Below are 12,095 nucleotides of genomic sequence, written 5' to 3'. Positions count from 1 at the left end.
TAGGGTGCCAGAGAGGGCCTAGATTGGTTTTCGGTGGCTACGGAGCCTTCTGGCGGCGGAACTCCCGATCTAGGTTAATTTTCCGAGGTTTCTGTATTTATTGGAATTTTTGGCGTCGGTCTCGCGTCAAGGAGGTGCCCGAGGCGTCCACGAGGCAGGTCCACGCGCCTAGGGGGGCGCCTCCCACCCTCATGGACGCCCCGTGACTCTCCTGGCCCAACTCTTTTACTCCGAGGTCTTCTTTTCTTTCATAAAAAATCATTAAAAATTGGCACGTCAATTGGACTTCGTTTTATATTCCTTTTCTGTAAAACTCAAAAACAAGGAAAAATAGAAACTGGCACTGGGCACTAGGTTAATAGGTTAGTCCCAAAAATCATATAAAATAGCATATATATGCATATGAAAATCCAAGGTTGATAATATAATAGCATGAATACTTCATAAATTATAGATATGTTGGAGACGTATCACCGGTAACGAGATTGACAAAGGGAACAACATATATTGTTATGCGGTTTGACCGATAAAGATCTTCGTATAATATGTAGGAACCAATATGAGCATCCAGGTTCCGCTATTGGTTATTGACCGGAGACGTGTCTCGGTCATGTCTAGTTCTCGTACCTGTAGGGTCTGCACGCTTAAAGTTTTGTGACGATCGGTATTATGAGTTTTTGTGTTTTGATGTACCGAAGGTAGTTCGGAGTATCGGATATGATCACGGACATGACGAGGAGTCTTGAAATGGTCGAGATGTAAAGATCGATATATTGGATGACTATGTTCGGACACCGGAAGGGTTCCGTAAGGTTTCGGACATATACCGGAGTACTGGGGGTTACCTGAACCCCCCCGGGAAGCTATTGGGCCTTATAGGCCTAGTGGAGAAGAGAGAGGGCATCCAGGAGGTGGCGCGCGGCCCCCCTTGCCCCAATCCAAATTGGACAAGGGGAATGGGCGGCGGCCCCCCTCTCCTTCCTTCTCTCCACCTCCTCCTTCCCCCTTCTCCTTCTTGGAATAGGAAAGGGGGGACAAAACCTACTTGGAGTAGGATTGCCCCCCCTTGGGCGCGCCTCTCCCTTGGCCAGCCCTCTCCTCCTCCCCCCTTTATATACGGGGGTAGGGGCACCCCAAAGACACAACAATTGATCTGTTAATCTCTTAGCCGTGTGCGGTGCCCCCCTCCACCATAATCCACCTTAGTTATATCATAGCGGTGCTTAGGCGAAGCCCTGCGTCGGTAGGTTCATCAACATCGTCACCACGCCATCGTGTTGACGAAACTCTTCCCCGAGCTCTACTGGATCATGAGTTCGTGGGACGTCACCGAGCTGAATGTGTGCTGAACACAGAGGTGCCGTACGTTCGATGCTGAGGATCGGTCGATCGTGAAGACGTACGACTACATCAACCGCGTTGTTATAACGCTTCTGCTTAACGGTCTACGAGGGTACGTGGACGACACTCTCCCCTCTCATTGCTATGCATCACCATGATCTTGCGTGTGCGTAGGAATTTTTTTGAAATTACTACGTTCCCCAACAGTGGCATCCGAGCCAGGTTTATGCATAGATGTTATATGCACGAGTAGAACACAAGTGAGTTGTGGGCGATACAAGTCATACTGCTTACCAACATGTCATACTTTGGTTCGGCGGTACTGTTGGATGAAGCGGCCCAGACCGACATTACGCGTACGCTTACGCGAGACTGGTTCTATCGACGTGCTTTGCACACAGGTGGCTGGCGGGTGTCAGTTTCTCCAACTTTAGTTGAACCGAGTGTGGCTACGCCCGGTCCTTGAGAAGGTTAAAACAGCACTAACTTGACGAACTATCGTTGTGGTTTTGATTCGTAGGTAAGAACGGTTCTTGCTCAGCCCATAGCAGCCACGTAAAACTTGCAACAACAAAGTAGAGGACATCTAACTTGTTTTTGCAGGGCATGTTGTGATGTGATATGGTCAAGACATGATGCTATATTTATTGTATGAGATGATCATGTTTTGTAACGGAGTTATCGGCAACTGGCAGGAGCCATATGGTTGTTGCTTTATTGTATGCAATGCAATCGCCCTATAATTGCTTTACTTTATCACTAAGCGGTAGCGATAGTCGTAGAAGCAATAGTTGGCGAGACGACAACGATGCTACGATGGTGATCAAGGTGTCGCGTCGGTGAATATGGTGATCATAACAGTGCTTTGGGGATGGAGATCAAAGGCACAAGATGATGATGGCCATATCATATCACTTATATTGATTGCATGTGATGTTTATCCTTTATGCATCTTATTCTGTTTTGTTTGACGGTAGCATTATAAGATGATCTCTCACTAAATTTCAAGGTAAAAGTGTTCTCCCTGAGTATGCACTGTTGCCAAAGTTCGTCGTGCCGAGACACCACGTGATGATCGGGTTTGATAAGCTCAACGTTCATCTACAATGGGTGTAAGACAGTTTTACACACGCAGAATACTCTGGTTAAACTTGACGAGCCTAGCATATGCAGATATGGCCTCGGAACACTGAGACCGAAAGGTCGAGCGTGAATCATATAGTAGATATGATCAACATAGTGATGTTCACCATTGAAAACTACTCTATTTCACGTGATGATCGGTTATGGTTTAGTTGATATGGATCATGTGATCACTTAGATGACTAGAGGGATGTCTATCTAAGTGGGAGTTCTTAAGTAATATGATTAATTGAACTTAAATTTATCATGAACTTAGTACCTGATAGTATTTTGCTTGTCTACGTTATTGTAGATAGATGGCCCGTGCTGTTGTTCCGTTGAATTTTAACGCGTTCCTTGAGAAAGCAAAGTTGAAAGAAGATGGTAGCAATTACACGGACTGGGTCCGTAACTTGAGGATTATCCTCATTGCTGCACAGAAGAATTAGTTCCTGGAAGCACCGCTAGGTGCCAAACCCGCTGCAGGAGCAACGCCAGATGTTATGAACGTCTGGCAGAGAGAAGCTGATGACTACTCAATAGTTTAGTGTGCCATGCTTTACGGCTTAGAACCGGGACTTCAACGACATTTTGAACGTCATGGAGCATATGAGATGTTCCAGGAGTTGAAGTTAATATTTCAAGCAAATGCCCGGATTGAGAGATATGAAGTCTCCAATAAGTTCTACAGCTGCAAGATGGAGGAGAATAGTTCTGTCAGTGAACATATACTCAGAATGTCTGGGTACCATAACCACTTGACTCAGCTGGGAGTTAATCTTACGGTTGATAGTGTCATTGACAGAGTTCTTCAATCACTGGCACCAAGCTACAAGAGCTTCGTGATGAACTATAATATGCAAGGGATGGATAAGACGATTCCCGAGCTCTTCGCAATGCTAAAGGCTGCGGAGGTAGAAATCAAGAAGGAGCATCAAGTATTGATGGTCAATAAGACCACCAGTTTCAAGAAAAAGGGTAAAGGGAAGAAGAAAGGGAACTTCAAGAAGAACGGCAAACAGGTTGCTGCTCAAGAGAAGAAACCCAGGTCTAGATCTAAGCCTGAGACTGAGTGCTTCTACTGCAAAGGGACTAGTCACTGGAAGCGGAACTGTCCCAAGTATTTGGCGGATAAGAAGGATGGCAAGGTGAGGGAGTCCTGGATTAGGGGGTCTCCGGACAGCCGGACTATATCCTTTGGCCGGACTGTTGAACTATGAAGATACAAGATTGAAGACTTCATCCCGTGTCCGGATGGGACTTTCCTTGGCGTGGAAGGCAAGCCTGGCAATACGGATATGTAGATCTCCTCCTTTGTAACCGACTCTCTGTAACCCTAGCCCCCTCCGATGTCTATATAAACCGGAGGGTTTAATCTGTAGGACAACAGACAATCATACCATAGGCTAGCTTCTAGGGTTTAGCCTCTACGATCTCGTGGTAGATCAACTCTTGTAATACTCATATCATCAAGATCAATCGAGCAGGACGTAGGGTATTACCTCCATCAAGAGGGCCCGAACCTGGGTAAACATCGTGTCCCCCGCCTCTTGTTACCATCCGCCTTAGACGCACAGTTCGGGACCCCCTAACCGAGATCCGCTGGTTTTGACACCGACATTGGTGCTTTCATTGAGAGTTCCACTATGCCGTCACCGTAAGGCTTGATGGCTCCTTCGGTCATCGGTAACGATGCGGTCCAAGGTGAGGTTTTCCTCCCCGGACAGATCTTCATATTCGGCGGCTTCGCACTGCGGGCCAACTCGCTTGGCCATCTGGAGCAGATCGAGAGCTACGCCCCTGGCCATCAGGTCAGGTTCGGAAACTTAAACTACACTGCCGACATCCGCGGAGACTTGATCTTTGACGGATTCGAGCCCATGTCAGGTGCGCCACACAATCACGACGAGCATGATGTAACTCTGCCATCGGGTAGTGTTCGGGAGATCACACCTGCAACTACTCCGGCCCTCAATCCGGAGCAAATTGCGCCATCCGAGGACGGGGGGATAGACCAAGCCATGGAGGCCGCACTCTCAGTGGCGATGGAGCCGGATACTGACATCACCCATTATGAGAGCCGTGTTGCCAAATCACTGGATTCGTCTCCGGCCATGGACTCCGAGCCGCCTGCGTCCGTGCCTATCAAATCTGATTGGGCGCCGATCATGGAGTTCACCTCCGCGGATATCTTTCAGCACTCACCTTTCGGCGACGTGCTAAATTCATTAAGGTCTCTCTCCTTGTCAGGAGATCCTTGGCCGAACTATGTCCAGCTAGAATGGGATGCGGACGACGAAGAAATTCGCTGCCCACCCACCACCCACTTAGTAGCCTCTGTCGACGATTTAACCGACATGCTCGATTTCAACACCGAAGACATCGACAGCATGGATGATGATGCAGGAGAGGAACAGGAACCAGTGCCCACAGGGCACTGGACAACCACTTCACCACATGACATATACATGGTGGATACACCCAAAGAAAACAATGATGAAGAACGGCAGGATGCAGCGAAGAATAGCTCCCTCGAGAAGCAATCAAAGCATCGGCGTAGGCGCCGCTCAAAATCCCGCCTCGGCAAAAACAACGATAACAGCGTAAGAGAAAATAACAGTCCAATCGACTCCAGAGGAAACGACGACCACATTGACCCAGCGGCAGAGCATGATGAAACTGCAAACGGAGAACATAGTACGGATCTGATGTCCTAACACGGCGACGCCGAGGATAAACCTCATCAAACCCCCTCGGGGGAGGAAAACAGTCCGGATGAAGATGCACACATCATCCCAGAAACACACTTGGAGCAAGAGAACCTCCGCAGAAGGCTTATTGCCACAGCGAGGAGTCTGAAGAAGCAGAAGCAAAGGCTTAAGGCTGCACAAAATACGCTCAACAGCAGGTGGAACAAAGTGCTCAACAATGAAGAAAAGTATGGTGGAAGTTACCACACAAAGAGCTATCCAAAGCGCAAGCTATTACCTGAATTTGACGATGAGGCCTTAGAGCCCACACAACCGAAAAATAAAACAGCCAACCGGCCGGATCAACCACCTTGTGATCGCGATAGAGCAGCTAACAAGGCCGCACATAAGTCAACACACGATCTACGTGAGGACTTGCGCCAAACATCCAGAATGACCAGATCCATCTATGGATCTAGGAAGCGCGCTCCGGCACAAAACCAAAACCGAATACTACAACCGTATGAACGCCATGATACATCCAAATACAGGGGTGCCACACACTCCCTATGTTTCACCGATGAGCTGCTGGACCACGAATTTCCAGAAGGATTCAAACCAGTGAACATAGAGGCATACCACGGGACCACAGACCCTGGGGTCTGGATTGAGGACTTTATCCTCCATATCCATATGGCTCGCGGAGACGATCTCCATGCCATCAAGTACTTGCCCCTCAATCGTAAAGGACCAGCTCGGCACTGGCTGAAAAGCCTCCCCGAAAACTCAATTGGAAGTTGGGAGGAGCTCGAGGATGCTTTTCGGGCTAATTTTCAAGGGACCTATGTCTGACCTCCGGATGCAGACGATTTAAGTCATATAATTCAACAGCCTGGAGAGTCAGCCCGAAAGCTTTGGAACAAGTTTCTCACTAAGAAGAACCAAATCGTCGACTGCTCGAACACCGAAGCCTTAGCAGCTTTCAAGCACAGCGTCCGAGACGAATGGCTCGCCAGACACCTCGGGCAAGAAAAACCAAGAACAATGGCAGCCCTGACAAGCCTCATGACCTGCTTTTGTGCGGGCGAAGATAGCTGGTTATCCCCCAGTAGCACCAGGGACCCAAGCACATCCGAAGTTAGGGATGGCAATGGAAAACCACGATGTAGTAAAAGCAAGCATCGAAATAAAGAAGACATCCCAGATAATACGGCGGTAAACGCCGGATTCAGGGGCTCTCGACCAGGTCAATGGAAAAGGCCTTTCAAAGGCAGCGGAGATGGACCGTCTAGCCTAAACAAGATTCTAGACAAACTATGACAGATTCATGGCACCCCCGATAAACGTGCAAATCACACCCACAGAGAATGCTGGGTCTTCAAGCAGGCCGGTAAGCTAAACGCCGAACACACGGGGAGGGAGACACCAAGTGAAGACGAGGAACAACCTCGCCAGCAAAGCACTGGAGGACAGAAAAAATTCCCACCAGAGGTTAAAACAGTAAACATGATCCAGGTGACGAAGAGGAGAAGCAAACACGCACTCTGAGACATACACACCGTAGAGCCCGTCACCCCTAAGTTTAACCCGTGGTTGGCCTGCCCGATCACTTTTGATTGCAGGGATCACCCGGCAAGCATCCGACATGAAGGATTAGCTGCCTTGGTGTTAGACGCAATAATAAACGGATACCATCTCACACGAGTCCTTATGGACGGCGGCAGTGGTCTAAATCTGATATATCCGGACACAGTCCGCAAAATGGGGATAGACCCGACAAAAATCAGCCACAGTAATACTACCTTCAAGGGAGTAATGCCGGGCCCAGAGGCCCACTCCACGGGCTCTCTAATACTAGAGGTTGTATTCGGTTCACCCGACAACTACCGAAGTGAGAAGTTAGACTTCGACATTGCTCCATTCCGAAGCGGCTCTCAAGCACTACTCGGAAGAACAACTTTCGCTCGTTTTAATGCGGTACCACATTACGCTTCTCTTAAGCTTAAGATGCCTAGTTCACGTGGCACCTCATAGTTGGTGGAAATATTGAGTGTTCTCTATGCGCGGAAGAACGTGCGGCGGCGTTAACAGCCGAGCACTAGACGGCCTCACCAACCAGAATAAATGACAGGTCGTCAAGACCACGGACACGGTTAGACGAGTCCGACGCATCACTAGATATACCTGAGATTGTTTTGATGCTTAAACCCTCATAGACGGTACCAGGGGCTTCCCGCGTGTAATCAGGGTTAGTTCGGCTCAACTTGACTTATCTTGAATTTTAATGGTTTATCGAGAATAACCAATTTTTTGGCACGACAACTTTCACCTAAGTTCTTCTCTTTTACAGATGACAATCGTGCTACACCCATCCAGGACATGGCACAACGGAGATACAGGCGCAGACGTGCAGCAGGGACCCTCTCAAAGGTTTCTTTTCAGATTAAGACCATGCGTAAACCTTTTTTACTGTCTCTTGTTGTTCACATCCTCCAGATACTCAATACAACCGAGAAGGATGCTGACATTATTGGCATTTCGCCACATCAGAATAGTGCACGTACCTGGACACTCGGGGTTTATTATTAAGGGCATTGTTCAGCCCGGCATATGTTATAAAGACCGAATACCTTAGGGAGTGTTCGGCGTTGCGAGTTTGGCCTTATATGCATCAGCTCCGAATCATGTCTTTGGTCAAATGTTGGTTTTGCCCTGCTCCCATGTTTTGCTACCTTACGTTCCGCCTTATCGGCTAAGGCGGCACCGGGAGAACTACTGCGATTGTGCCCTGGTTCATCTGGATGAGCACCTCAGTAGAGAAAGTCGAAAACTGACTGTCATGATAAAGCGCGAGACTGGTCAACCACTCGATGACTTAGCAGAATCTTCAGGATTCCTCCGCATTAACGAAGGGCCGTTTCCCGGTCATGTACGTACGCGCACCGTATTCGGACAAGTGCGGAAGCACCAGGGGCTATATAGTAGTCCCACCGTCAAACTCCTATGGCTAAGTGAAAGTGTTAAAGCAATATAGTCCGATTGCCTTGTTCGCTGCGCTACCACCTCCTTAATGGACCAAGACGTTGGATCAAGTGTGAATACGCATTTTTTGCTAACACCCCCGCATTATATGCGTGGGGGCTGAAGCCGACGACTGCAAACTTTCAGGGTATATACATATATACATAAACGGCCGCATAGGAGGCATCATAATACTTTCAGGCAAAAGTATAAACACAACCTTTAAAATTCAATAAAACATTGTTTTTTACAATGGGAATACATGTCACTAGAACATAATATTCTTCGAGCACTGAGGCTCTATTGAACGAGCGCCTTCAAGGACTTCTTCAAAGTAGTGTTCGGCAGATACTCGGCCCACGGCCGAACTCTTGGTTGCAATAGTGGTGGCCTCCATCTCTGCCCAGTATGTCTTGACACGGGCAAGTGCCATCCGCGCACCCTCTATGCACGCCGACCTCTTCATAGCGTTGATGTGCGGCACAACACCAAGGAATTGTTGCACTAAACTAAAATAACTATTCGACCTTGGCCCTTTCGGCCACAGATGATCCACAATAGACCTCATGGCAAGTCCGGACAACCTATGGAGCTCGGCCCACTCGGCCATTCACTCATTCAACAGCAGCGGACGCACTGGAACATTGAACTATGACCATAACAACTTTTCTACTTCACGATCTTTTTGATACTTGAAGTACTCGGCCGCATCAGCATCACTTGCTGTCAAATCCACGTATGCGTCTGCAGAACTCCATAGTTGATCAAGAGGGGCATACTTCGGATCTCCAAACTTCGCCCGCAACAAAAAGGGCTTCCCATCCGCGATATCTCCAGCTTGACGCAGCTCCTCCTTCGCCGCTCTGATTTTGGAGCGGGCTTCCTTGGCTGCTACCATGGCCTTCTCCAGGTCCGTCGCCTTCGCTCGGCTTTCTTTTTCAAGAAGCTAGTAACGGTCGGCGGCATCTTTCAACTCAACGACCATTTTGGCTATTTTCCTTGCTTTGGCAATGCGCAGCCTGTTCGGCCCTCAGCTCTTCGACCGCCTTTAGAGCGGCCTCATCACTATTCCTGGCTTGTTCCTTGGCTCGGGCAAGTTCCGCCCGAAGGGTCTCCACGGTGGCAGCTCCATCTGCAGTCACAACATATTAAAGATACTGGCATCATGCTCCTCTTACTATGTGTTGATCACCGGAGAAATCACACACCCTGTGCCTCGTCGAGCCGCTTGTTGACAAGCATGATGTCGGCATCTGCCGCATCAAATTGCCGTTTCAGCTCGGCAAACTCATCAGTCCGGCTAGCCATCGGACCTTCAGCCACCTGCACATGACGGCAGCCTGATTATTACCTGGGACTATGATCCTCTGTTTGCCGCCGTTCTCGATGGCAACCAGAGTCTCAGGGGGCTACTATCTGCATAGGGCACACCTAACGTGTGCATTACTGTCAAAAACATACACTATTTCACATACCTCAAAGCCTTTCAGCAGACTCATAAAAGCTTCGTGCAACCCGCTTTCGGCGGATGAAATCCTCTCAATCACCGTACCCATTAGCGTACAATGCGCTTCTGAGATGGCAGCTTGCTCCAGAAGATCCTTCAATGCATCTGATCGCACACCGGACGGTTCCGGACTCTTTCTGTTGCTCTCTTTAGGAGCTGAATACTGAGGACTTCGGGTGGCCAAAGGATTACCCTCTGGCCTTGGCGGATCAGGAGAAACCCTCCGCAACGACACTTCAGGGTCGCCCGCCTCATGAGGTGGGGTGGCAGGGGAGGTGTTTCTCTCTCCATCATCTCCGGAAGAAGATCCCCCGAAGACGAACTCCGTCGAGAAGGGCTACGATCCGAACTACAAAGATATATGCTTCGGTTATTGTCTTCAGAAGTAATGTAGGATATTTTTACTATTAAGTACTTTTTGGTTACTTACAGCTCGGTAGAGGGCTGATCCCCTTGTGGACACTGTGCGGCAAAAGTACCCTCCGTGGCGGGACCCTCTGGCGAAGTTTTTCTTCCCCCGTTTGGAAACCTTTGTTTCTGGGTCTTCAGAGGTGGTCCTCTTCCTTCCTTGGGGAGAGGGAATTTTAGATTCTTCTCCCTGGTTATCCTCCTTCGCAGAGGCGCTAATTCCCCCGGTTTGGATGAATAATGAGTGAGGCCTATTTTCAGCCTCTTTATTCCCCCCTTTATCTTCCCCTGAGGGCGCCTGATAAGGCACTATTAGGAAAAGGGCTATAGATGATATGGACATTAATGGCGCACCGTGTATGTGGTGCACCACTGCTATATAGCAGTGGCGCACCAGATACAGGTGCGCCATTAGTAATATATTACTAATGGCGCACCTGGTGTGTGGTGCGTCATTAGTTGTTTTGAAAAAAAATAAAAAAAATTGTTAGTAATGGCGCACCAGTGGACAGTGCGCCATTACTAGTTAAAATTAGTAATGGCGCACTGTCCACTGGTGCGCCATTACTAACAATTTTTTTTCAAAACTACTAATGGCGCACCACACATCAGGTGCGCCATTAGTAACCCTGGTGCTAAATGCACCCCCTCCCCCATGGACCGCTTTTTCAGTTTAAAAAAATAAAAGAAAATGCTGGAAATGTCAAAAAAAATGAAATAAAATAAGTTTCCCATGTGATATGTGGTCTAGTTGTTGGGAAAATTTACAAATATGAATTTCGACTTTATTTGCAAAATCTCTCTAGAATTTAGTAAAATGAGCATAACTTTTGCATACGAACTCGGATTAAAAAGTTTTTTATATGAAAAATCATCTACTCGAAAAGTTACATACGAATTGAATGGGGGAACGTTGTTCAACATCTTCAAAATCCCCAAAAACCTAACAGAATGAAAGATACGGGGCTTTTAAGATCTAGAGGCGGGAAAATGAAAAAAAATTCAAACTTACTAGTGGCGCACCATTTGCTAGGTGCGCCACTAGTAACAGAAAAAAAAATTGGTTTCAATTTTTTTGGAATTTTTTAAAAAATATGATACGTAATATGACTGGGATGTTTGAAATATTTTTTCAAAATTTCATCACACACATGAACATGAACAAAGTCCTAGATATCAACAAGGTTTAATAGGATTGATATGATATATATATCAACAAGTGCTTGTGAAGTGAGATGGTGTTGGGGTTGGATAGAACTGTGAAGTTAAGCGTGCTTAGGCTGGAGTAGTGTGAGGATGGGTGACTTTTCGGGAAGTTTGACCACAAAGTGCGATTTGATTTGAGATCAAGCATATTGACCCGAAATTAAGCCATAGTGACTCGAGATTAAGAAAAAAACAAAAAAATGAAAAAAAATGTTAGTAACGGCGCACTTCTATGTGGTGCGCCATTACTAAGCCAGATAGTAATGGCGCACCGTGGGATATACTAATGGCGCACCTGTGGTGCGCCATTAGTAAAAAATTCTAATGGCGTGATGCTAGTGGCGCACCTGTAGTGCACCATTAGTAGCCAAAACAGGTGCGCAACTAGCAGGACTTTTCCTAGTAGTGAGGCGCCGGCTCGAGCATTCTGGCTAGTACTGGATTTGCTGAGCCTTCGGGAAGGGGGGCCGGACACCTGATCATCTTCGCCTTTGTTACCCAGTCCTGGTCAAGGAGCGACTTTTCAGAATGATGTTATGATAAATAAAAAGATAGCGTGTTCGGCCACGGGATTACTTACTTAGGTATCCGGGCGATTACAGCTCACACCCGCATCCTCGGTGGTGTCCGGACACTTTATTTGTGGTCTGAAAAACAATTTGTACATCTCTTCGAGTGTCGTGCCGAGGAAGTGCTGAATAGTTCGCGGTCCTTCCGGGTTGAATTCCCACAGACGGAGGGGTCGACGTTTGCAAGGCGGGACTCGACGAACTAGTATGACTTGCATTACCGTGACCAGG

The sequence above is a fragment of the Triticum urartu genome, chromosome 5A, assembly GCF_056163025.1.
Source record: "Triticum urartu cultivar PI428250 chromosome 5A, HENAU_Tu73, whole genome shotgun sequence".
NCBI classification, from domain to species: domain Eukaryota; kingdom Viridiplantae; phylum Streptophyta; class Magnoliopsida; order Poales; family Poaceae; genus Triticum; species Triticum urartu.
The sequence above is the reverse complement of the archived record's forward strand: the minus strand, read 5'-3'. Positions refer to the sequence as shown.